General features: G+C 39.6%; 2 long non-coding RNA genes across 3 annotated transcripts; one reads left to right on the plus strand and one right to left on the minus strand.

Annotated features, from left to right (window-relative positions):
• Window positions 1-994: 994 nt before the first annotated feature.
• LOC116672254 (uncharacterized) lies at window positions 995-14,004 on the plus strand. The gene is made up of 3 exons (XR_004327510.1): window positions 995-1,006; window positions 13,289-13,294; window positions 13,928-14,004. It is a non-coding gene; the product is annotated as an uncharacterized LOC116672254 (long non-coding RNA).
• Window positions 14,005-15,275: 1,271 nt separating this feature from the next.
• On the minus strand, window positions 15,276-18,470 carry LOC116672250 (uncharacterized). Of its 2 annotated transcripts, XR_004327505.1 has the most exons (5): window positions 18,281-18,327; window positions 17,904-17,962; window positions 16,733-16,817; window positions 16,376-16,541; window positions 15,276-15,759 (listed from the first exon to the last, which is right to left on the minus strand). It is a non-coding gene; the product is annotated as an uncharacterized LOC116672250 (long non-coding RNA). The 2 variants fall into 2 exon arrangements; XR_004327506.1 differs by lacking the exon at window positions 17,904-17,962 and having other exon boundaries at window positions 18,281-18,470.
• Window positions 18,471-26,265: the final 7,795 nt, after the last annotated feature.

Genomic DNA, 26,265 nt, shown 5'->3' on the forward strand with positions numbered 1-26,265 from the left:
CTGACCCTTGTCCAATCAATCTTCTCACACAACAATTAGCAGATTGTTCCTGGGACCTGGTGACACAACCACCTCCTAGTGTAGATTGGGGCTGTAATTAGCAAGCACATGCATGTCAGATGTGGTTATATGTAGTGAATCAACTAAAATCTCCCTCGCTTGTTTTATCAGCAAGCCACCCCTTTTATCCCTCTGACCCATCTTTATGGATTGTTTTGAGCTGCAGAGTGTGTTCTCCTGGAGTGCTGGATCGATGCTGTCGCAAAGTTTGTTTGCTGTCTCTGGAGATGAGGCAGATGGTCAGTTGGAAAGGCCAGTTTTTTTGTGTGCCTGACTGGACACTGGTTAACCATCTAATGAGGGCAGAGGGAACATGTCACAGAGCCAGAGCAGCAGGACCTGTCTCTGTCTGTTTCTCCCTATCTACATATGGTCTTCTCACACATGTAGAACAATTAATTCTAAAACCTCTGCTTCTTCTGTTTACTTACGAGTGCATTATTCCCTGCATTTCTCTAAATACACACACAAGCATGCACAGACACACACACAGCCTGAAGGGTTTGTTTGTTTGATAACAGGCAACAAGCAGCATGGTGGACCAGATAAGAAGTCATCCCTTCTCTACTTACTGTTTGTATGGACTACACAAGAATTGATGGTGAGCAATTTATGAGACATGAAATGCAAAAAAGCAATCTTTCTAATTTTAAAAGGTTGGAATATGACATGCTTTCAAGCGTTCCCAGGTTATTTTCATAAGGATTTCAATCTTAAAGCCTGAACAAATCAGTCAGAATCTGTTATTGGTGTCTTCTTTTTAGTTGGTTAACAACAAAACTGAGCATCACAGCCAAATCTTTTTCCACCGTTGATCAACTGAATTGTATGTATTTTAATACATCCACATAATGCTGTTGTCAGAAAACAAAACAAGTATAAACACAGATAAGTGACAACATCTGTGCTGTGTGATCGACTGTACAGATGTTTAAGATATTTCACAGTTGGTAAAGGTAAGTACCTGTGCTTTTTACACACTCCAAGTCAAAGTTACCGCTGTGAAATGTCACATCATTAAATAAAAGGTTTGTATTCATTATTTGATATTTTAGATGTTAATATTTTATGAGACTCTTGACCATATTAAAACGTTGCTACTGACACATGCTTGTTTTAATGGCTAGTGTTATTAGCTGACTAATGGGCTATCACAAAATCAAAAAACCAACTTGTAAATGCTAGCAAATAAAAATTATTAATGATGATGAAGAATTAATTTAGTTGTGATGTGTAAATCAAAGTTGTAATTGATCTGTAATTGATTGTTAATAATATAATGGAAAGTGTAATCAGTAACAATTTGTTATTTTGGCCTGGAAAATTGTAAGTAATGAATAGTGTGTGTGTGTGTGTGTGTGTGTGTGTGTGTGTGTGTGTGTGTGTGTGTGTGTGTGTGTGTGTGTGTGTGTGTGTGTGTGTGTGTGTGTCTCTCTCTCTCTCTCTCTCTATGGAGTAGCTTTGAGACTTCTTACATGATCATCATTATTACAACATGAGGTGAAAATTACAACCCAGTCTCACAGAAATACTTGAAATGACCATAACCTCTTATCACAGCATTATGTAGTGACAACATGTAATATGTTAAAATTCCGTGTCCCCACCATGTAATGCATAGTTAATAGTTATGGTATTTTTACATATTTTGTGAGATCTAGCTGGGAAATTAATAACAATCCATTTTCAAAGTATTATGTTCTAGATCCAACAACCTTTTGTCAACAATAAAGCACCAACAGACACCTTAAGTATGGGATGTTATGTTGCTTGTGCCACTATTTATGGTAACTATTTTAGCCATTTTTAGGAAAAATAGAGGCCCATTCTAACAGAGCTATATACATGAATAATGGTTATAGTTTGCCTACCTAATGACATGAAAACATTCACATCGTCTACACAAAACATTCAAACAGACTGGATACGTTGAAAAGGTCACAAGGGCATAGCTCTGAGTCATCACTTTATGAGAATTAGAAGACGTCTTTTATCATCATATGTCAAAGAGTTAAAGAGAAGACATGGATGGCTGCAAGATAACCATTGCTGGGTGTAAGTGATACTGCTGAGCGGAGAGTAGGTCATCCTCCTGGCCTGCAAGTGATGACAAACAAGATGGCTGATGGACTTGGAATGAAACAAATTCCCACTCAAAAGTTTTTGACACACTTTGAAGGAGTGGTTAAGAATTTTGGACATAGGACCTCATTTCCAAGTTAGCCAGTGTGTTATTTATCTGTGGAAAACGTTTAACACTTTTCATTTAGTCCTTCCAGTTGCAGAGTTTGCTGCTGCTAGGCTAGCGCAAGTCAACAGTAACTGCTAGCCTGCCATTAAATACAGTCTTACCCACTCCACAGTACACCCCAGGCAAAAAAATGATAACACGAGTCTATTGATGTCTGTTGATAGAATAATGTTAGAAATAAATCTACCCTTGTATCCGGTTGCAATAGTTATACTTTTGTTCCCTGTAGTTTGTAGCATAGGCTACAGCAGTGATGTTACCTTCATGGAAAAACTATGGAAATAATTGGTCTGAAAGGACTGGCAGCCATGGTGAATGTTTTGGCTTCGCTTTTAATTGAGTAAATGAAATTAGCAGTGTGCTGCAGGTGATGCGAGGTCAGTGTTGTATGTGTATTTATAATAGTATGCATAGTGTCTGTGTTTTGAGTAGTGAGTAGGGGAAGCTAAAATGTGAAAGGTGCAGGAAGTCTAACGTGGAAATCTAACATCCCATTAAGTTGTCAGAAGCAGCCAAGTGCAATAACACAGCAGCTGGGCCTTGGCTATCCACAGATGGCAGTTAGACAGGCAGCTAGATTGACAGGCAGAAACAGCAGACAAACAGCCCTGCTTATAGAGCTGGATGTGCAGAAGTCCAGAGCTTCTAAACTAGTTCCACTGTTCAGGATTACCAGTTAAACCAGGCTTATTTTCACAAAATGCTGTTATAAAGGTAGTTTAGTAACCATGAAAACTTTTTTAATGAATGAATTGGTTCATGAAACAGTAAGTTCATTTAGCTTTCAAGACAAGCTTTTTTCACAATAGGTCCTGCTGCTTTGAGCCACCTTTCTGAAACACCCCCAAGGAAGTTGATTTAAACTTCACTTTTACAGATTTCTAAAAATAGGTAAATTTTTGACATAAAATTGGCTTTTCTAAAAATAGTCTGGTAAAAAGAATGTGTTGGGGCAAAAAACTTCTAGCTTGATTGCGGTAAACATAGAAATCCATTAAATCTGCTTATAAAAACCAAACAAATCCGTTTTAATCTCCTCCCCTCTCCATACCTGACACCTCTGGGGCTTTGGTCGCTTCCCTCCAGGGGGGCTGAAGGGAGTCAATCCCGGTGCACAGACAGGGTGAGCGAGAACACTTGCGGGGTAAATTCTGCATGTGACCCGTGTTTCGAATTTAATGAGAGCTGCTGTCACTTCGACTCAGGGCAGTCAGCGGAGAGAAAAGAGAGCAGGAGAAGGAAAGAGAATTAACAGGCAGAAATGTTATAATGGAAATAAAGACAGGCTTTGGGAGAATTATCCAAGACAACATAAATATTAAGTACTATATAGCTATTCTTTTAGGAAACCACACAATATAAGAATGTTCTCACAAGTTAATAAAACACCACAGTGACATCACGCCTATAATCCCATCCGTCCCACTGCGTACCTCCCTCTGCCACCTCCCAACCACATTCCCCTGATCCTCCAAAACCTCCCGACCCCCCCACTCTCGGAGTAAGGGGGGCATCGCTGGACGCTCATTAGGTCATGTGTACTCAATCCTGTTGTTCTTGAGTCCTTTAATTTCCACTGTTATGGGGACAAAGGGAGGCACAAAGCGCATCGCAGCACCGGGTCCCTGCACTCGACCTCATTCACTCATTACTGTCGCCATAGAAACTCGGTCCCCTCATCACCTCCAGGCGACCCCTCCCACAGTGTGAAGATGAATGGAATTTTTTTTAGGTTAAAAGTGATGGGAGCGAAAGACAGGTGTGTGTGTGTGTGTGTGTGTGTGTGTGTGTGTGTGTGTGTGTGTGTGTGTGGTGTGTGTGTGTTGTGTGTGTGTGTGTGTGTGGTGTGTGTGTGTGAGCAGGAGCGTGTGATATTAAGTGTGACATTTCAAGACCTTTTCGTCTCTGAACATTTGGGAACAGGTGATTTTGGCGGAAGCAGAAATTCGAGGGTGCGGATCAGGTTTCTTGACTCTGGAACAACTTCATATGGCAATCCTGGAGAAAAAGATCTTTATGATATTTATGCGGGCAGAAAAAGCCCCATTCAGCCGCACTCAGTGGATCAGTGAGCACAGCAAGTCCATTGTTTTTTATTTAGCTGACCACTGGCATTTGCCATGTCAAAGACTTGTAATGAGTCTGTGTGTTTTACATGTTAAGTGCAGGGTTTACCAAAGGTTCCTTCTTTTTTGCATCTGGGAGAGATGTTTTTTTTTCCCCAGTCATCACTGTGGTTGAGGATTTCAGGGAACCTTGCAGTCACGAAGCTGGTTCCCCTGAAAGCTGTAATGTCTCTTTTTGTCCCACTCTGTCCCATTTAGTTGCAGGTTGCTTTTATAGCTTCATTTGCAAAATGTTAAGATTAAAAATAGTGAAAATATGCAAGAACTAAGAAGAAGCACTATAAGGGTTGGTAGATCAATCTGACGACTATGAAGAGAAGCAGAGAAGAGAAGGGATGCCGTGTCTGAAGCTATACACCTTCTTCCGCCGGTCTAGGTGAACACTGCAACTCTTCACTCCCTAACTTTAAGTTTTATCAAAGAGGAGAGTTTACTCTTAAATGTGGTGACGGTGTCTGTCTCCAGAACCCAGACTGGGAGCTGGTTCCACAGCAGAGGAGCCTGATAGCTAAAGGCTCTGGCTTCCATTCTACTTTTTAAAGATTCTAGGAACCACAAGTAACTCTGCATTCTGGGAGTGCAGTGCTCTAGTTGTAATGTACTCAATAACGGAGACGTTGTGAACTTCACACAGCGTTGCTTTATTCAGCTTCTTCAACATTCACACGATAACAAAAACCCACCCGGCAAGGTACAAAGGCTGAGAGTGGACACTACGAGTAAAGCCACATTTCTAAATGGCACCCCTTGCGCCACACCAGTACGTTACACTGGTGGGACAATGAGGTACTCTGAGCTTTTTAAGATACGATGCTGCCTGACCATTTAGAGCTTTGTAGGTCAGGAGAACGGTTTTAAATTCAATCCTGTATTTTAAAGGAAGCCAATGCAGAGAAACTAATACAGGAGAAATATGATATATTTTCTTAGTTAGTCAGCACATGTGCTGCAGCATTCTGGATCAGTTGGAGAGTCTTAAGGGACTTATTTGAGCAACCTGATAGAAAGGAATTACAATAGTCCAGCCTTGAAGTAACTAATGCATGGACTCCTTTTTCAGCGTTGTTTGAGACAGGATGTTCCTAATTTTGGCAATGTACGAAGATGAAAAAAGGCTGTTCTTGAGGTTTGTTTCAAGAGGGCGTTAAAGGATATATGCTCATAAATACTGATAAAAATAACTAAGATTTCTGACAGTAGTGCTGGAGGCCAATAAATGCCATCCAGAGTAGCTCTTTAGATGAGGTTTGAATGTGTTTAGGGCCCGGCACAATAACCTTGATTTTGTCTGAACATTAGGAAATTGTAGGCCATCCAGGGTTTTATGTCTTTATGCTTGAGGTTTAGCTAACTGACTGGTTTTGTCTGGCTTGATTGATAGGTATAATTGGGTACCATCTGTCTAAGAGTAATTGTTGATGAGTGTTTCCTATGAATATTGCCTAGAGGAAGCATATATAAGGTGAATATTATTGGTCCAAGCCTGAGCCTTGGGGAACGCCCTATCAAGGACAACTCAAGGACACCTCAGAGTTAAAACAAGTAAAATATAGTTAAAAAGCCAAATATAATTAAAGCAAACACAAAATTTTAAATTGAAATACGTGACAAAGTGAGTTTGCTCACCAATTGTCCCATACAGGTCATTGGCTATAATAAGTAGACACACAGTCATATGTTAGTTTCCATTATACTAGGTTGCAAGTTTAAACATGATTTAATGGTTTTCTTGTGTTAATACTTACAATTGTTTGTTCCTTTGTTCAGTTCCACCACTAGGACAATTGTTTGGGGAGGGAGCACCCTAAGCATTTCCTGTTTTGTAGGAATAGGGTAGTCATGGATGACATCACCAGGCCAAACCAAGTAGAGAGTTTTCTTTCTTTATAGGAATGTTTATTTTGGTTGTTTTTGGTTATCATACAAAAATATGTGAGTAACCCTGACCTAATTTCTAGTCAGTGGGAGAGGAGTGAACTGGTAACTAAGTTCCATATGTTAAGAGATTTCTAGGCATTAACATTATGGAGTAGATCAACCTGCATCAGAATGGGATGGCCTAAAGCAGTTGGGTGTGACTTGACCACCCTATATAAACAGTGGGATTTGAGTGAAAAAGAGGTGCAGCTGGGCAGATAGGAACATGTGCCTTTTTTTGTGAGCGGTGCTACTAGCTCAATGTGTTAGTTTTCTTAAGTTTTTTTGTTTGTTTACTTGGCAGTGTGCTGCAGACCACTGTAAATAAAATAATCACCTCTGGAAACATACAATGTTTGAGCCTGCCTACCTACCACCTTCCTAGCAACTCTGGCTAGGCAACACCACAAAATATAAGATTGAAAGAGAGGAAAATAGCCCTGAATTCGATGGAGAGTACAGTTATGTGGAGTAGGCCTTTCCAAATAGGTGAGTTTTAAATGTGGGGAGAGACTCTATCAATGAAAATACATGCATTGTTTTCAATGAAAACCTAATGACTCCGCCGCCGTTTTGAGCGGATCCACAGACATTCCACAGTTGGTGGAAATCATAATGCAGTGTTTCCCAGAGGTTGAGAATTTACTTGTGGTGTTGGGTGGGTTCAGTAATAAAGTAGGTGATAAATGAAGGTTTAAGAACTATTTTTTTGAGCCCACATGCAGCGGAGCAAATCCGCAGCCATTCCACAGTTGGTGGAAATCCAGGGTCAGAGTTTGCGTTGACGATCGCACATTCTCCCGTCAAGTTTGTTTTTTAACATCACAACCTTTGCGTGGGAAGTGGAGTACGTAAATTTTCAGCCCCTTTTTGTTCATACAGCATGTTCATGAATGAGACCCCTGGTGCTTTGGCTCTCTCTTATTTTGGTAATACTTTTCTGACAAACAATGACTACATTACAACTGATAATCATACAATAAAGAAAAACTATTTACATATAAAACAAATTAGACTTAATAATATCAACAAACAATGATAAAGATAAAATGATTGCAACATTATTCTGCATTAGACACAAATTCAGGGTAGTTATTAGTGATACATGATATGAGGAAAATATTTAATATGCCATAACGTTGTTGGATATCACAGTATTACTTAAAATAAATAGATATTAAAATGTACTCAGTTCTGCCTTTCTGTTGCTATCAGTAATCTACAAAATACAAAAAATTGCTTGTTGAATTTAAAACAAATGAAAGGAAATTGTAGCCATAATGATTTTTGCCAAATGTTAACGGTTCAGCAGGCTGCTGGTCTGTGTCCGCTGTATAAAAAAAATACACCGTTGATTGGAGAAAAAAAAAGATTTGGAATTTATTTAACTGGGCGGGTCTCAATCTACCTGGGGGGGGGGGGGGCGCCCAAATAGTACCTACGTATGGGAAACACTGTAATGACTGGAATAATGTTGGCTAAAGTGAAGTGTGTCTCCAGGTGTGATCAAGACTTTCATCAAGGCCCCAGTGGAGAAGTCTTACAGCCTATCAGCTAAGTGAAAACGGTCGGACACTAGCAGAAAAAGCGCCTCAGGGTGGATTCTTGGCTTGTGTGATTCCGGGGAGGGTGTCACATCGTCCTTTAATCATTAAAAAAAGCAGGAAGACCCTTACCTATCAACCACCATTGCCATATAACCCCCCTGGCCTGTCTCTTACTTGAAACCCCCCAGCCATAGAGGCTCATCAGTAAACCAGCCCAGCCTTCCCTTCCACCAGTGGAGACAGACCAGTGGCTCCACAGCAGTTGATAATCAATGTCTGCTCCTTAGCACCCCAAGGCCAGGGCCTGCCTCTTCAGCTCCCATAAAGATGCCTGATATACACACAAGCACAATCATCCGCATATGGACACATGTTTATGCACACTTGAGTATGCATAGAAGGAGTACATTCAGACACAAACAATGGTTGCCTGACCCCAGTAAGAAGGGTGCATTAATGTTGCCCACTCCCTGTGGTCTCCATCCCTCCCTCCACTGTGCAGACACAGACATTGACTGCTGGATCACAACCCCTTTACCTGAGTCAATAAAGTCCCTGCACAGAATTGATTTGGCAGTAGAAGAGAGTGGAAGTGGGAACGGGAGGGGGGGGGGGGGGGTGCGCAACAGGACTCTGAAATCCATTGATGGATTTTTGTCTCTCCAAAGCCAGCGTTGTCAGTCATCTTCTTTTGTGTGCTTAAAAACCGGAGGGAAAGAACTGACTCAACAGGAGACAGGGTAGACAGTGTTATCTATTACATACTGATTATGCAGGACATCTGGCTTTCGTGCATTAAAAATAGATCAAGGAGAAAAACAATACAAACATTTAAAGATTTCCCTCTTTTAGACATAATCAAATCAGCTTATTGCTTATTTTTTACTTTCTGTTTCTTATTTACTTACAAATTCAAGTTTAATTTTGACTAAATGTTATACTTTGCTGTAATGTAAATGACATCTGCTTTAGAGTGCATTTCTTCAGGCTCTCCATAAACATTGCAACAGAAACAAATGACTTAAGGGAACAAGGTAATAGATAGATGTAAACCACTTCCTTAAACCTCTCTAACAGCTCTGAAAACACTGTTGAAGTATTGTTAGGGAATAACTGAAAGTTGGTCTGCACAGAAACCAAAACGATAGTTACGTATTTTAACTCCAGATTCTCTAAGAGCTGTTGCTATTGTGTTCATCCCAATCGTAAAGATTTCTTTTGCGCCCTTGTGCCTTGCAAGAGCTTCTCTTATGTCTGCAGTTACTTTATATTAACAGCTGCGAGACCAGAGATCTGCTCCCAACAATCAACACTTTTCTTCAGCCCGTTGGTGAAGCAGGTGGCCTGGGTGTTAGAGGGCTATGCCTATGCTCATAGAATCTGGAGTTAGAATACATAACTATCGTTTTATTTCATATAGGCTTCACCCTCGAAGAGCTCTTGCTATTGGGTTAAGGGTGAAGCTGATGTAGTCAATGCCATCTGTGACACCAAGGTCCACAAGCAGATGGCCTAAACTACCTCATATTCCTACTCACACTGTACAGGTTTTAATGTATCAACATTTATATTGTTAAAAAAACTGATATCTCTATGACTGGTCTGTTTACTGTTTTGAGGCCCTTGTTGCTGGATGGATTTTGAAGGTGCTCCATAATTAAAGATCCATATCATCATCAATTATTGCAATGTGCATTCCCCAGCCACTCAGGAGCATGGAGACGGTGGCATATCAGATTTAACAGTGCATCATCTGCCGGTAAGTGCTGCAATTTGTGAAAAGATCTGTAAAATATAGTATAAAAGTATAAGACATAATTAGAAAGACTACTCACCCCAAAGTTGCATAAGTGGCAACTAGCTGAAGCTACTATGCCTGTGTGTTTGGTACTGATGAAAACACGCTGAATAACAGATACCAGGTAAGACAATGTTACATGTTGGGGAACATAGCTAAGCTAGCTAGCTAACAAGCCTAGCAGCAAGCAAGGTAGAGTATATTGTACAAGACAATATATGTAGAGTATTTCACTGAGCGGTTTTACACAAAAGTAAATGGTACTACAAGCAACCTACAACAAACAGACTTTCTTTCTTGAAATGCAAAATTATCTTTAAAATTGACAAACATATGTGTAATTTGTGATTCAATTCAAACTGGATCAAAAAATGATTTGTCTCCACCTGTTCACTACCACGGCAAGACACTATTGGACCTTATTCTTTCAAAAATAATGTCCCATAGTGTCTACCGGAAAGGCAAGGACTCTGCCTTTTTATACTCTTGAAACACACATAATACTTGTTGGTAGATACATTCATTGTTGTTTTGGGTCTTCTCATGAGATTTTTTTTACTATAAATATGTCATAAAAGGTTGAATATAAGACTTGACCTGTATTTGTGTTTGAATAAAAAAGCCACCACAGTACACGGGCTGCTGTTAAGGTCTTGTTTTATTAGAGTCAACATAATAGCTCAGTGTTTGTACAGTCCACATAGACAGGTTCTCTCCCCTAACTCCCAGCATGTAACCTATGAAATGACTTCATGAGTGGCGACAGCTTATCTCTCCCTGCGGATGAGATCAATAGACTGGCGCTCTCGTGTTCCTCTTTGACGTGAAACGCCAGAGACTGGCTATCATATGCACTGTAGTCCTCCTGCTTTGTGTAAACATGGGCCATCTCTCAAGCCCACAGCCCCCTGCTCCCATCCCACCCACACACACGTCAGGGAGGATAGCAGGACCGAGATACCAGGACCTTCATTGTATTTACACTTATATGACTGTGTTATGCATAGAAATGTTGTCTGTGTAGTTTTCTGCTTGGTGAAACATGTTTAGGATTATGTCAATATGAATGCTAAAGCCTCTGATAACGTGCATTAAGGACAAGACCCAAAGTGTTTTGTTGTTTATTTAATCACAATGTTATATTGACACTGATAACTGTTCCCTGTATTCTGTCTTTTGTTGTCTGTAAAGCGACCTTGAGTGTTCAGAAAGGCGCTGTTAAATAAAATGTATTATTATTATTATTATTATAGAGTGGGAGAAATTGCAAGATATTTTGTTCCCTACCAGGTAACAGTCTGAACAAGTTGAGCCACTTTGTTTCTAACTTGAAGACTGTATGGAACTTATTTGGGTGGAGATGTGGGGTGAACTTTATGTGTCACTTTTAATGAAAAGCCAGCCTAAACTGTTAATATTAATTGTGGCCAAATTGTTACAAGGATAGTTAGCCGTAGTTGTCCATAACAGGAATTCCTGGATGTTAAATGTTCATCTTCAGTCTCAGTAATATTTGTTTGTTGAAGTAGTACAACAAATGACATGGTTAAGGTACTTGGTTAAGGCCACTCTAGACAATGATTGTGATTCCACCAGTGTTTTAGAAGCGTCCTGCGCTTTCGCTAAAAATATGCGATATGTGCCTAGCTTATTTTTGACAGCCCCGCTGCATTGCACAGAGCATTTTGGAAGCACAGCGACATGTCAATTCAGAAGTGCATTTATCCATGCTGGTCAACAATTACACGTAGTACTGTCTGTCGGGCAGCACTTCACGTTGCTTCCCCATTCTGTCTGTTCTGTGCTGGTCCTATTAGATCTCAGTGCAGTGTTTGATACTGTTGATCATTGCACTCTGATGGAAAGACAGAAAACAACTGTAGGCATTACTGGATCACCTATAGATTGTTTTTCTTCCTATCTTTCAGACAGGAGTACTGCTGTGTATGTCGGACTCTGCTCCTCTGTCCTGTGGTGTGCCATAAGGTTCTGTGCTTGGCCCGCTACTGTTCAGTCTGTACAGTGGGGGAAATAAGTATTTGACCCCTTGCTGATTTTGCAGGTTTGCCCACTTACAAAGAATGCAACGATCTATAATTTTAATCATATGTACATTCTAACAGTGAAAGACAGAATCACAAAGAAAATTCCAGAAAATCACATCATATGAATTTATGAAAATTGATAACCATCTGATAAGGAAAAACAAGTATTTGACCCCCTACCAAACAGCAAGTATTCTGGCTCCTACAAGCCAGTTAGTCTTTCTTTGAGACACAGCCCCAATCCCAACCAATTATCTACATCAAATACACCTGCCTCACCTCGTTACCTGTATAAAAGACACCTGTCAACACCCAAACAACCAGCATCCAACATCACCACCATGGGCAAGACCAAAGAGCTTTCTACGGACATCAGGGACAAGATTGTAGATCTGCACAAGGCTGGGATGGGCTACAAGAGAATCGGAAAGTAACTTGGAGAGAAAAGATCAACTGTCGGTGCAGTTATCAGGAAATGGAAGAAGCACCACACCACCGCCAACCTCCCTCGGTCTGGGCCTCCACACAAGATCTTGCCTCGTGGGTTGTCCCTGATCATGTGAACGGTGAGGAATCATCCCAAAACCACAAGGGGGGAACTGATGAATCAACTGAAGGCAGCTGGGGCCACAGTTACAAAAGAAACGGTTGGTAACACACTACGCCGTCATGGATTGAAATCCTGCAGCGCATGTAAGGTCCCCCTGCTCAAAAAGAAACATGTACAGGCCCGCATGAAGTTCGCCATTCACCACCTGGACGACTCAGAAGAGGCCTGGAAGAAGGTGATGTGGTCAGATGAGACCAAAATAGAACTTTTTGGCCTCAACTCGTCGTGTTTGGAGGGCAAAGAACACAGAGTACAACCCAAAGAACACCATCCCCACCGTCAAGCATGGTGGTGGCAACATCATGCTTTGGGGGTGCTTTTCAGCCAAGGGGACAGGACAACTCCATCGTATTGAGGGGAGGATGGACGGGGCCATGTATCGTGGAATTCTGGACCAACATCTCCTTCCCTCAGTGAGAGAGCTGAAGATGGGTCGAGGATGGGTGTTTCAGAACGACAACGACCCTAAGCACACCGCCAAAGCAACAAAAGAGTGGCTGAAGAAGAAGTACATCAAGGTTCTGGAGTGGCCTAGCCAGTCTCCAGACCTGAATCCAATTGAAAATCTTTGGAGGGAGCTTAAAATTTGAGTTGCCAGGCGACAACCTCGGAACCTGAATGATTTGGAGGCTGTCTGCAGGGAGGAGTGGGCCAACATCCCTGCCGAAATGTGCACAAACCTTGTCACCAACTATAAAAACCATTTGACATCTGTGCTGGCCAATAATGGCTTTTCTACAAAATATTAACATGCTGTTTGTCCAGGGGGTCAAATACTTGTTTTTCCTCATCATGGTTATCAATTTTAATAAATTCATATGATGTGATTTTCTGGAATTTTCTTTGGGATTCTGTCTTTCACTGTTAGAACGTACATATGATTAAAATTATAGATTGTTGCATTCTTTGTAAGTGGGCAAACCTGCAAAATCAGCAAGGGGTCAAATACTTATTTCTCCCACTGTATATGCTTTCTCTTGGAAAGATTATTGGTAGTTTTGAAGAAATATCTTACCATTGTTATGCTGATGACATCCAATTATATGTATCTTTTAACCCTGATAGGCTAGACAAACTGTCCTTGTTGAACACTTGTTTAGCTTCCATTAACAAATGAATGGCGGATAATTTTAGCCAGACCCTCCTTCACACAGTGATGTGGAGGTAGATCTGGCAATGCAAGACTAACATAAAGTGCTAATATTGTCCTTTTGGGCTTTTTTCCATTCCTTTATTGTGTTATATATCTTTTTTGTGCATGTTATTGGTTTACAAAGTGAAAAAGCCCAAAGTCCCCCCTAAAGGGACTTACCATCTCCAACAGAAAACACTGTTCACAAACTGCTCTTAACCGCTCTATTGCAGTCCACCTCTATTGCTAGTTGTCCTTACCTAGTAAGGTAAAGGAAGTTTTTCCTTGCCTCTGTCGCCTAGTGCTTGCTCTTGGTGTGAACTGTTGGGTTTCTGTAAAGAGTACGGTCTAGACCTGCTCTTTTATGAAAAGCGCAATGAGATAACTGTTGTTGTGATTTAGCACTATATAAATAAAATTGAATTGGACCTAACCCAATAGTGTACATCAAACGGGTCATTAGTTATAAAGAAGGGGCGTGGCTAAAGCATAAGGTATGGGCAAAACCATCACCACTTCAAAAGGAACTCTGCTGGGTTTAATGTCACCTCACACAAGACTCTACCTTAAACGGCTCAAAAGCCATAAAAGGGGCCTGATCACATGGGCGTGGTTAAAGTATGGGGGTGGCTCTGTATCACATGTAGATCACACATTATAAGTTTCATGTAAATCAGATGATGTTTGTCCTACAAGGCGGATTTCCTGTTGCCAGGGGGGGTGGCTTTGACCGAAAGTCAATTTTGGCCCTGTACTTGTCCTCAGGCCTGGACCCTTGTCAATCGTGAGAAATTTGGGAGGGATATGACAATGTACACAAAAGTTACAACAACTTCTTTGTTCATTGATAAATGCTGAAAATGGCTGCCCTGCCACTCCTACACCGTTTGACGAAAAGATTTTCTTTTAATAGATTTTTATCTTTAGGGTGTTTAGATGGTACAGACAAAATTTGAAGTCCATCGGATTAAATCTCTAGGAGGAGTTTGTTAAAGTACAGCACCTTGACTTTTAGGTCTACTTCCTGTTGCTAGTAGGTGGCACTATGACTTTGAGCCAATATTGGCCTGTAGATGCGCTAGCGAGACATTTCGGTGCGCATAGTCCCGAAACCCTTAAAACAGTGGTCCCCAACCTTTTTATCACCGCGGACCGGTCAATGCTTGACAATTTTACTGCGGCCCGGGGGGGAGAAATAAGGCTTCTGCATGTTGGTGTACCCACTAAGACTCACAATCTCTACTCCTCTCCTCTTTAAACATCCCTTCAAAATAAAACACAGATACGCCACAAAAACGAATATGAGGAACACTGTAACGAATTTGACTGTGATTTTACAGTAAACACCTGGCAAAAAAGTTGCCAGCAAAATCTTGTAAAATTACTGTTAGTTACTGTTAATAACTGTAAAAATAATTACAGTATAAGACAGTATTTCTTTTACAGGTTTTTGTTGTACATAAATTACAGCAATGTTTTGTTTTTTTAAAGGAAAACAATATTTTATTGTAATTTAGTTTACAACATTTTCTTGTATTCTATTCAAATTACAGCTATTACCTGGCAACTCTAGTTGCCAGGTAATAGCTGTAAATACTTCACAATACAATATGTTGTTGTAAATTGTTTTTACAACAACATATTGTATTGTGAAATATTTACAGCTTTTTGCTGGCAACTCAAGTATCCAGCAAAAAGATGTAAATATTCCACAATACAATAACATTGCTGTAAAAAAATGTATACAGTTACTTTAGTTTTTCACATTTGCAGCTTTGCTGATGCCTGTTGTAAAGTGTTTTAAATAAGACCAAGCTTGCTTTTAATTCAAAAACCATTGCATTAGATTCTCTTCAACTGTAAAATAAAACCAGAGTCAGAGATGCAAAATCATGACATTTTATTATTAAAATTCAACACAGTGTAACAATACTGTATGTTTTCAGAAGGTAACTTCTATTTTTCTTAAGAGCTCATCATGACCATGATAGAACCAACCCGATAATCAACCTGACAGTCCGGTGAGGTTGGTGACTCAAGTCTGTTCGGTGTGCTCCGTGTTTAATTGGTGAACTGAATCTTGGAGAGCATTTTGGGGAACCATCTGTGTTGCTTTTTGTCATTTGTTGACGTCTACCTCTCCCGCTACCTCCCGCTGAGTAGAGAGGAGACGCGAGGGTTAATGCAGTTCCTCTCTTTCTCCTGTATGTTCTCATGTTTTTGGCTCAACACTTTTGTTGGTTCCACTTGAAGGGTTCAGTCCGATGAAGCATCTGAAATCACATATTCACATGCTAATAAACTTCATGAAAAAGTGCCTTAACTGCTCTACAAGATGCAAAATACATCCGGCTGTGCAAATCTGTATGTGGGTGTGTATATGTGTACATGCATGCGGGTGTGTATGCATAAAGATCCTTTTTTGTATGTTTGCTTTGAGCCATAGTGGGGAAGGTTGTGGCAGGGTGGGCATAGAAAATCATGCGTAACTGTAAAATGAACTTTCATCTAGGATTTCTTGTGAATGCAATAGATAAAAAAGAACAAGTTTGTAGTTTATTCGCCTAAACGCTCAGTTTACCTCAATGCAGAACTACTTTTCAAAATGTATAATCAAATAGATCTTTATTGTCAATGTTTGAAAAACAACAAAACAGTTTAACAGCTCTCAGAATGAATGCCATTAGTATAAAATGAATTGGTTCTGCAATGATTTAAAGCATTTAGGTAAATAACTGCTAACTTACCCTTTTTATAAACTAAAAAATCATTTAAGGGATTTACTGTAAGTACACTTGAAGCAAAATAAAATCTGTTACTCATAATAACTAACTCTACAAAATAATGATCAACTGCATTCGACTACTAATTCTACAAGCACATAGTTACCTTTGAATGAATTTTAGTGTGCAAGATGCTTGCTCCGGGTACACCAGATTAAAGATGTAGTAGCTCGAAAACAAAGCTGCCAATCCAGCCACGAAGTTAGGATGTGGAGGCACAACCACCTGACCCCCAATGCTCAGCATCCAAACGGTTTCTGTGAGAAATTCACCTAAACATAAAAAAACAAAGAAACACCAAACAGAAACACACACAGCTTTAATTAACTAACCATTTATGTGCCATTAATTATATAAACAACCCTGAAGACTAGTGCTTCACTACCAACACCCAAACTGTCACATTTATAAATGCCACAGAACATTATTACAAATTCAGGCATAATCGCATTAATGTTTTTACCTGAAAAGCTTCTTCAGCCATGTATGTTGTTGATCACTGTGCAGCGATGGTTCTCACTTTAGGAGGTTTCCTCCCCGTAGCTAGGCTAAACAATACAAAAGTTGAAAAACACACGTTATGTTGGAATATAACATTATAACATCTGTAATAAGCAGTGTGTTAGGCGCCTATTGAGAGTGTATAAGCCCTTATACACCCACATGGCCATCATATATTTCCGTGGCCGTTTTTCTTGTAAATAATAAATTGTTACAGCTATGTTTGGGTTGATATAATTTCTTACACAAATTTGATGTTAAATTTAGCCATTATTGACCACTCAATTATTGATAAAAAAGATTGTCAAGTTACCACCAAAATACCACATTGAGCCACCAAGACTTGAGATACACTATAGAAAATGAATTATTTCCTTGTTGCCAAAAACGTTTGACAAGATTTAAGAATTCATCACACATTTAAGAGTCCACAACAGTCTCAGTTGTCTAGTTAGACTAAATTCATGCACCGCCAAGGCTGTTTGGATACCCCACTCTGCTGAAATATTTAAATACACCCTTTTATTACAGGTGAAAATAACACATGTGCACTGCATGACAAACTGCATCTGGGATTATCCAAAAGTGGCCATGTCTGTTAAGGGAAGACTCGTGGGTGCCTCACATCCCGTTTTCATTCAAATTTCTTTAGTTAAGAGGTCAAAGGTCCCCTTAGAAAATAGCCGAGCTTTTTTCACACAGCTATCATTAACAATAATGATGAATGTTTTGAACGGAGCCAGCGTAATGTCGGACTCTAACTTAGTTCATAGAAGAGTTGTTAAAGTTAAATATCAACCGAAATTAAAAGGTCTCTTTCAGGGGTCGTGCAAAGTCAAACGTTATTATAATTTATACCTTACCTGTTAAATCGAACAATATATTAATGATGGGCTTTCGATTCAATAAGGCAATTTTTTCTAAGTATTGGGACTTTGTATCAACGTTAATGGGCCGTCTGCAGCCTGATCTGAGGCGATGTGGCTAATGCATACGGTTAAGCTAGCTAGCTTTTTTTTCCACTAACGTTGACTTCAGTTTGCTAGTGTAAGCTATAACGGTGAAGAAATGTACAGTCAGACAGTCAAATATAGCTAAATAAAACACTGTGACATTAGGCTCACGTTACTTACCAAAGACCCGACTCCGTGGCGCCTGACCGTCGGTAGCGTTAGCTACTTCTGCTGCATGCCTGCGTGACGTTAACATTGACGTTACAACACAGACTACTACGCTTAGTTAGTTGAAATAAATATAAAAAGGGTTAACCGTTAACGCCAACATTACACCCACTATACTTTCCTTAACTTTAGCATTAAACTGCTTCGCCTGGGATTGCTTGTTCAAAATTCCTTCTGAAAAGTCTCCAGCTAATGTTAGCTAGCTATGAGTTAACTTTATTGTGGGGCCTGCACTAGACTGAAACACGGCCAACTTAGGTTATTTCAACCAGCATTAACAAGTTAAACCACAATTTAATTATGTAGGCTATTCATAATAGTATACTTACGTATTGTGGCTGAGTGGAGTGGCAATGTGGCTGCTCCTCTGCAATCCGCCATCAAATTGTCTTGTGTAAAGCAACTGCCTCGTGCAACGCATTCAACAGTAAATAACTGTACCTGTACTGCATCATTTACAGTCAAGCGCAAGTATGCCTGTAATTTATTATGGAAAAAAGCTGTCAACTACTGTAATAGTGTTTTCACCCATAATGCATTGCAATATACAGCTAAACATTGTAAAATGACAAAACAAGAAGTTACTGTAAAATTTAGCTGTAGAAATTACAGAAATTTGTTACAGTGAACATTTTATTTTCATGAAAGTTTTAATTCACGATAACAACATGATACATTAACCATGCGTACTACGGTGATGTATTAATCCTCTCCAACAATTGTGTCTCAATGTCTTTGGCTATTTCTTCAATGTGCCGAGTCACGGTGCTGCTGACAGAGGGACCTGTGCGATCTTTTTAACAGCAGCCTCTCCTAGAAGTTCACGGCAAATGTCTTCAGTGGAGGTCAAGATCAATTCTTCACCGATAGTGAATGGCTTTTTAGCCTTGCCAAAACGGTTAGCCACCAAGTACAATGCTCTCAGTGCATTCGCATTTACTGATGTGGTGGCCTTCAGTCATTTCTACTGTACGTTTTGTTCCTGTTTTTATCTTTCAAAATACTCCAGGGGTTTGTCTTTTAACCCAGGGTGCTTGGTCTCCAAGTGGCAAAGCAGTTTTGAAGGCTTCATTGCCTCATTAGCGAGCCGGTTGCCGCATATTATGCAGAGCGGGCTCGGTTTGTGGGAATCGCTGACCGGGATAAATCCATATTTCAAGTAGGACTCCTGGTATTGTCTGTTAAAAGCTTTCTTTTTCTTGGAAGTGGGCTTATCTCTTGTCTCTTCACTGGGCCTTTTCCCCTTCGCAAAGAAACTTTCCAAAGACATCTGTTTCTTACTCAATTTGCCCGCTTGTGGGTTCAATATTGGCGCAAAAGACGTAACCGAGAGAATAAATAAAAGTTTTTTCAAAATAAAAGATTGTTCAAACTCAGACAATACATAAAACGGAAATGTTTAATTATTTCTTCTTGCGGCCCGGTACCAATTGATCCACAGACCGGTACCGGTCCGCGACCCGGGGGTTGGGGACCACTGCCTTTAAATACATACATTTTCACCAGACTTGATGCAACCGCCAATTTTGGTGAGTTTTTGAATATGTTAAGCCCCTCAAAAAGGCAATTATTTGCTGGAAGGATAATAATTCCTTCAGCTTCAATAGGGCCTTCACCGCTGTTGGCGCTCGGGCCCTAATTATGAACCGGAAAATAATATGAATTGGGTTGCTGTCATTTGTGCAATTAAAATGAAAAGTTGAAAAGTTAAATATCCGGTGGCATTTCATCTTTTTATATGTGGTGTTCATTTATATTCGTAGCAGAGATTTAGAAATTTTTGTGGTTATCAGTAGTAGATGCAGGATGGAAAAAAAAGCTGCACGTTGTTTATTTCACTAGCAACGTTGTTTACTTCAGTTGTAACATGAAACGAAAGATAAAATGTATGAGAAGTTGCCCATGTAAAAAAACTATAACATAACAGTAAACATCTCTTTCTTGTGTTTGCTGTTTTTTAACAGGGACCAAGTGTTGTGATTAATGTTACATTCCATTGTGTGAGAAGTTTGAAGAAAGTCATTCTCCTCCATGTTATGTATCCTAGAGTACAACAATTTTCCGATCTGTGTGAACAGTCCTTGAGACAATCCTTCCTCCTATCCCCTGACTCTCTCACTTACTACACCTCAACTAAATGAATGGTGATTGTTAGAGAATATGTATATCCTTGTGTGTCTCATTAAACCATTAAAACTGTTGAACTGAACCCTGCTTTGTGTCGCTTTGTTCTTCACGATCTTGCCACTACTTTCAGAATCAACTCACAGGGGTCAAGCCAGTAGATGATAGAATTTAAACCACAAAACAGTCCTATTGGATTGTTTCACAACAGATAGTGTCAGAAGTGGGATCCTGGACTAAGGTGAGTTGTTTTAAATTTATTCTTTATTTGACTGCCTCTCTCCAGGATCCGTAAGTCTTATTTCTGGTTTACTCTGAGGAGTGTCTGTTCTCCATTCCAAGACATTGCTACTGGCAGATAGGTGAGAGTGTTTCCTATTTGATATAAAGAGAACTACAGTGTTTCTGAGTGGTAATGGGTGTTGAGTTTTACACAGAGTGAACAGAGGATTTCTTTTTACTTTGTGGAGTGACTGATCCCCAATCCAAGACATTAGTACACAACTGATTAAATGTTTCCTATCTGATGTGTTTCTCTTTTATGGGTCTGGAAGTTTCAGCATCGAGTAAATAGAATGAAAAAAGATTAAGGAAAGTTGTCGAGGGTCTTTGGCATAATTTCTTGTGGAGCAGTTTCTGAGGGAGTCAGTAATGGGCATGTCACAGAGCGAGACTTAACCTAAACAGGCTTCTCTTAATATGATAACATATAAGGACAAAACTAAAGTACCAAAAATCGCAAGAGGCCCTTTGCACGTATTCTCTTGTAGAGAACTTCTCAGGCTGGACAGATTCATCTCACCCACAGTTAGACCTTTCTTATCCAAGGAATGTTTCATTTGACACTTTCCTCATGAAACAGATGAATGACATGTACGGCTGTAACGGTAAGTGTAAGTGTAAGGGTAAGTGTGTTCCATAATGCACTACCTTTAATAGATAGCATGATGGCTGAAGGAGGTTTTTCTAAAAGAAACCTCACAGTCCCTGTTTACAACACCTCTTGTGATCCGAGTCTGCCTGGGTTTAATAAACACCAGCAGTGGAGGTAGTGCAATTCCATGAAGTACTTTATAAATTAAGCACAATGAGGAAAATTTACAATCATCATCAAAATCAATAACTTATATTTCTCTAAGATATTGCAATGATGATGATAAGAAAGAGGTTTTTTATCCAGAGTCCTAAGCGCATTCTTGTACAGAAACTCAACTGGTTTTAAGGTAGTAGAAGCCGACATAGACCCAGCTAGTGTTGCAATAGTTCAGATGTGAAAGTATCATTGAATCCAGAAACATCAGAGCAGCTGCATCTGACAGAGATCCTCTGATTTGTTTAAAATGATGAAGATTGAATTTGATTCTTTTGGATATAATTTTAACATGGTTTTTAAAAAAGAGTCTAGAGTCAATAATCACACCTAAATATTTACATTCATTAACAACTTCCAATGTTTCTGTGCCCAACAACAACCCTGACTAAGCAAGCATAACAGTAGAAGATTACTTTGACAAGCATAAAAAAACGTTTTTTGCATTTAAAATAAGACAAGATCTATTGAGCCATGTTTGTATGTGTGTAAGAGCTGTTGAGAGAACACGTGCTGCCTCCAGAGGATCTTTTGCTTCAGTAAAAATTACAGTGTCGGCGTAAAGCTGGACATTCTCATGTAAACAGTATTGAGGTAAATTATTAAGATACTGAGAAAATAAAATGGGCCCCAGTATAGAGCCTTGGGGGACTCCTACTGAGCAACCCACAGTGCATTGTTCTCTGTGAGTGAAACCACTTAACAGTTTGAGCAGAAAAATTCAAACGTGATAATTTACATAAGAGCACTTTGTGATTGACGGTATGGAAAGCTCATTTCAAATCCAGAAATACAGCACCAACACATCCATTTTTTTCTAGCTGACATTTATTTTTTTCCATAAACATGGCCAATGCCTGTCTCTGTTGAGTGATGTGGCCAGAACCCAAACTGCATGGGATGTAAAGATGTTTGACTATTACTGAGGAATTCAATGATTTGTTTACTAATTCATTTACCAATAATTTTACAGGTAGAATGCTAATTGGTCTATAGTTATTCATGTCAGATTTGTCTCCAGCTTTAAATACTGGGATAACTGAGGCCAATTTCCACGCTTTGGGAACAAATTAATTTTTCATAAATAAATTAACCAAGTGCGTGAGATAAAGCCTCTTTATGTAACTTTATAAAACTATTGTCAAGCCCATACATATCCTTGGATTTAGAATTGTTCGGAGCCGTAATGATATTTGATATTGAGGTTTTGTAATCTCTTGGATATAAAATTTGGAATGATAATTGTCAGGGAGAGTAGGAACCTGCTGATCAAAACCCTCAGAAGATTGTTTCCCTGTCAATTTATTTACGATCTACCATTTTTGTTTTTTTTTACCGTATTTCCAGCGTTTTTAATAATTTGGATGAAAAAGTTTTCTTTAGCCTTTTGTAATTCGGAAGTCACTTTATTTCTGGCTCGTGTAAAATATTAAGTCCAAACTTAATAGATTTTCGGAGCAATTGATCCCTATGCTTTATTAGTTTTAAACAGGCAGAGGTAAGCCAGGGGAGAGAGTTGGACTTCTTTCTCCCATGGCGCCCCCTCCGGGAGAAAGAGAGGATAACCTCTTGACTTTTGACTTTTGAGAGAAATAAGTCACTACCAGCGTACACATCCTTGCCTATTAAATAAAGCCTATTCAGTCAATATTTTTCAAAGCTCTGTCCACATTTTCTAGTTGGTTCTTGGGAATTGTCACATTACTAGTGTGGTTGGTTGAAGTATGACATGGATTTTCTGAGCGTTTTACCGTTCTAGAAAAACAGATTACGTTGTGGTCTGAGAGACCTTTTAGCAGGTTTTGGGTTTTTATGATCCTTTCCGGTTCATTGGTGAAAACTAAATCAATTCTGGAGTGAGTGTGATGTGTGATTCTGGTGAGTTGTTCTATTATCCAAGTCAGGTTAAAATAATCTGTTATAAGCTTGAGATTTTGTTATCCCAATTGACATTAAAATCTCCAAGAAGGAGGATTTCTTTTTTATGATTACATATCGTAAGGAGTGCTTTAAGCTGACATGATAAATGTTCAATCTGTTCATGTTTTGGCACCAAGCTGCGTACATTTAGATGACCCCCAAAAAGCCCCCCCTTTTTAAACACCAGGTCCCAAACAGTCTTAGCCTCATTCAGTGTCCTAAATAAGTTGAATCGTTTATGTTTTCTGAGTGCTGGTTTTCGAATCTTATGTCCGCCCTTGTGTGGAATCTGTCCTTTTGTTCTAGGCGTTGTGGTGATGGCCTCCCACTGCAACCCTGGTTACCGGCTCAAACCTACCGGGGGGCCTGATGTTGAGTTGACGTCGAGCTGACGTTGGCTGAGCATAGCGTTCTCCCACCGCTGGTGTAGATCAAGGGAAGCAGCGCAGAGATGGAAACTGCATTGAACGACAGCAGGCAACCTTTGGTCCTCCGCTGCTGCATCGCTTACCCTTGGCACAGCACTGCCACTGACGCGCTGGGCAGTATCTCTGACTCGCCGATGACAGCTTGGTTACTGTTTTGCCGGTCAGGGGTGGTGGAGACATGTGTCGTCCAAGCTTCGCTGCTGTGAAGCTGGTTCTCGGCTTGGCACAGCTACATGAACTGTCGGCATCCAGATGGTGGTGGATCGGTTCAGCGTCTCTGTTCCAGCAGTTGTTGCGGACGAGCAGCCACTGCAACCCCGGCTCTGTGACGTGGACCCTCAGCCCAGCAGCTCTGTAGAACAAAACGCAACAACTCGCCATGGCAGCTGGATTAAATGCGGCACTTTAGCTCGGCTTTACACATCGTAAATTACATAGCTAACCCACTACAGCTTCAGTACACCACACACATTTCAGAAGGCAAACAGCTTTGTCATTTTTGCAGAGTACCAACCTGGAAAACAGAATTACGGAGAAAGTGAGTGAGTGAATGAACCGCCGTCCTCGTCGCCAAATCTCAATCTGATAGACGGGGAAGGTCACCTGAACGCCGCGGTGTACTGATTCCCGCACTTAGGTTCCGCTCTTTTTGTTTCCCTGCTACATTACTATTGTCTTGACTAATAAAAATTTGTACTAAACGCTACGCTGGTTATAATAGTATCCCTTAAGGGTGTATCAGATAATGTTGATTTCCTGGACAAAAAAAGGATTTACTGATACGATTTGTTTTTTAAGTTTTATAGTTTCCTCATAGATACAGTATGTTAACACGAAACAATGTTATTGATATTCATTATGAATGTTATTTATCAATATTATTTTTATTTTATGTAAATATTTATTTGTGCAACCATATTTGCATTGACTTGATGTATGCTTATACAGGAATATTTTAGTTAGATAAAACGTGTTTCATGATATTTATTCCTACCACAGACTTTGAGGTTTTTTATCTTGGAGCATTGCTAGTCAAGTGCAGTCACAGCGAGTCTTTTACCCACCTATAGCTATGATATTTGAGGTGGGATTTTTGGCTCAATGTGTGTGCCCTTCGACCTCTGCCGATTTGGTAAGTCTCTGTTCTTCATGTAGCCTTCTTTTACCCCTCAGTCACATTAGCTACGAGACAGGGACAAGAGACAGGGACAAAGCAACAAGCTGCCAATCATTTTCAATGGGAATGGCCGTTTGCCAGCGACAAGCTTGCCACGAGCAAGAAGTCTATTTTATGCAAACGCTGTTGGAGTGAAGGCGGCGTGAGGGCAGCGTGACTTATGGACGTTGGTTGCTTGAGTCGAATAAGTGTTGCATTACTGCCATCTACTGGAAAGACCTGGATTGTTTTTGTGATCACATTACGCGTCTCAAAAGGATCCAAACAAATGGAAAGCAGTTTACAAATATGTTACAGTTGAAATATAAGTTGATTTACAAATCGCATTCACAGATACAAATCGCTCTGTATTCATTTGGATATTGTGTTTCACAAGTCACAAATTGGAGGCACATTCATTTGTGCATTGTGTTTACAGATACAAATCACTTTCCGTTTATTTGTGTATTGTGTTTCATGAGTTGCAAATTGATAAGAGACTGTTTTAGCAGCATGCTACAACACCCTTCCCTAACATCTCTAAATAATGTAACAGTACTAAACTTTATCAACCATAAATTTCTAAAACAGGAAAATTATTAAATTTAAAGCTTAACTTTTTGATTCTAATAAACAACCATTACATGCGAGCCATTGCCAAATGAGTTGCTACAAAGCTAATTAAGACTATCAGCTACACACAACTCCGTCTGTATATTCAACATGTCTATGACTCAGAAAATTGTGTCGTCTGGTGACTAGTGAAGATAATTACCTCTTCTGAAGAGCTGCCAGCAACTGCATCGAGGAGGGGTGGGGGCGCGTGCGCTGTCACGTAAGGCTTGTATGATATGGACACGTCAACAGTGTTGTTGTCATTAATTAGAAACTACGCAATGTAGCTTTAAACATTTGATTCCTTAATAGAACATACATTTTTAAAATGTTTCCAAACATTACAAGTGAAATTCGCAAATGACAATTTAGTTGAGAAAAAGAAGGGGTTATCAACATAATAAAATTTGCAAGCACCCAAAAGTTTTTATTGATGCAGTGTTTCGAGCTACAACGTAAAAGTCAAAACAATGCGTTCTTAAAACATTTAGGAGCTTGCAAACAAATACGTAATGTGTCCCATGAAGCACTTACATTTTGCCCAACCTTCAGATTACAAATAATACAACTAAACATTAATCTGAAATCTGAATTAGATGATGTTGTCTAATGTGGACAGAAAAATCTATAAAATCTAATAAACTATAAACAGCCACAGTCTTTGTGTTTTATTTCCCTTATCAGTAGAGCAAATTGGCAATATTTTTCTAAACTTGCATCATATTTTGGGGTAACCATGTATGACATATTTAACTTTACTGTTGTTAACGTAGTATAGGCTAGGGAAAGAATTTTCCCTAGCCTATTTCAAATTTCTTATTTGTCACATGCTGTTAAATATGTGTGCAATGGAGTTGCATACTCTTGAGGAAAACGCTTTAATGCAACAAAGAATTATAATAAAGGGTAAAAATAAGATGTAGACAAATAAACGTAAAAGATAAAAATGTGTACATCCAAAATAATTTAAAACTTATATTA

The sequence above is a fragment of the Etheostoma spectabile genome, chromosome 22, assembly GCF_008692095.1.
Source record: "Etheostoma spectabile isolate EspeVRDwgs_2016 chromosome 22, UIUC_Espe_1.0, whole genome shotgun sequence".
NCBI lineage: Eukaryota > Metazoa > Chordata > Actinopteri > Perciformes > Percidae > Etheostoma > Etheostoma spectabile.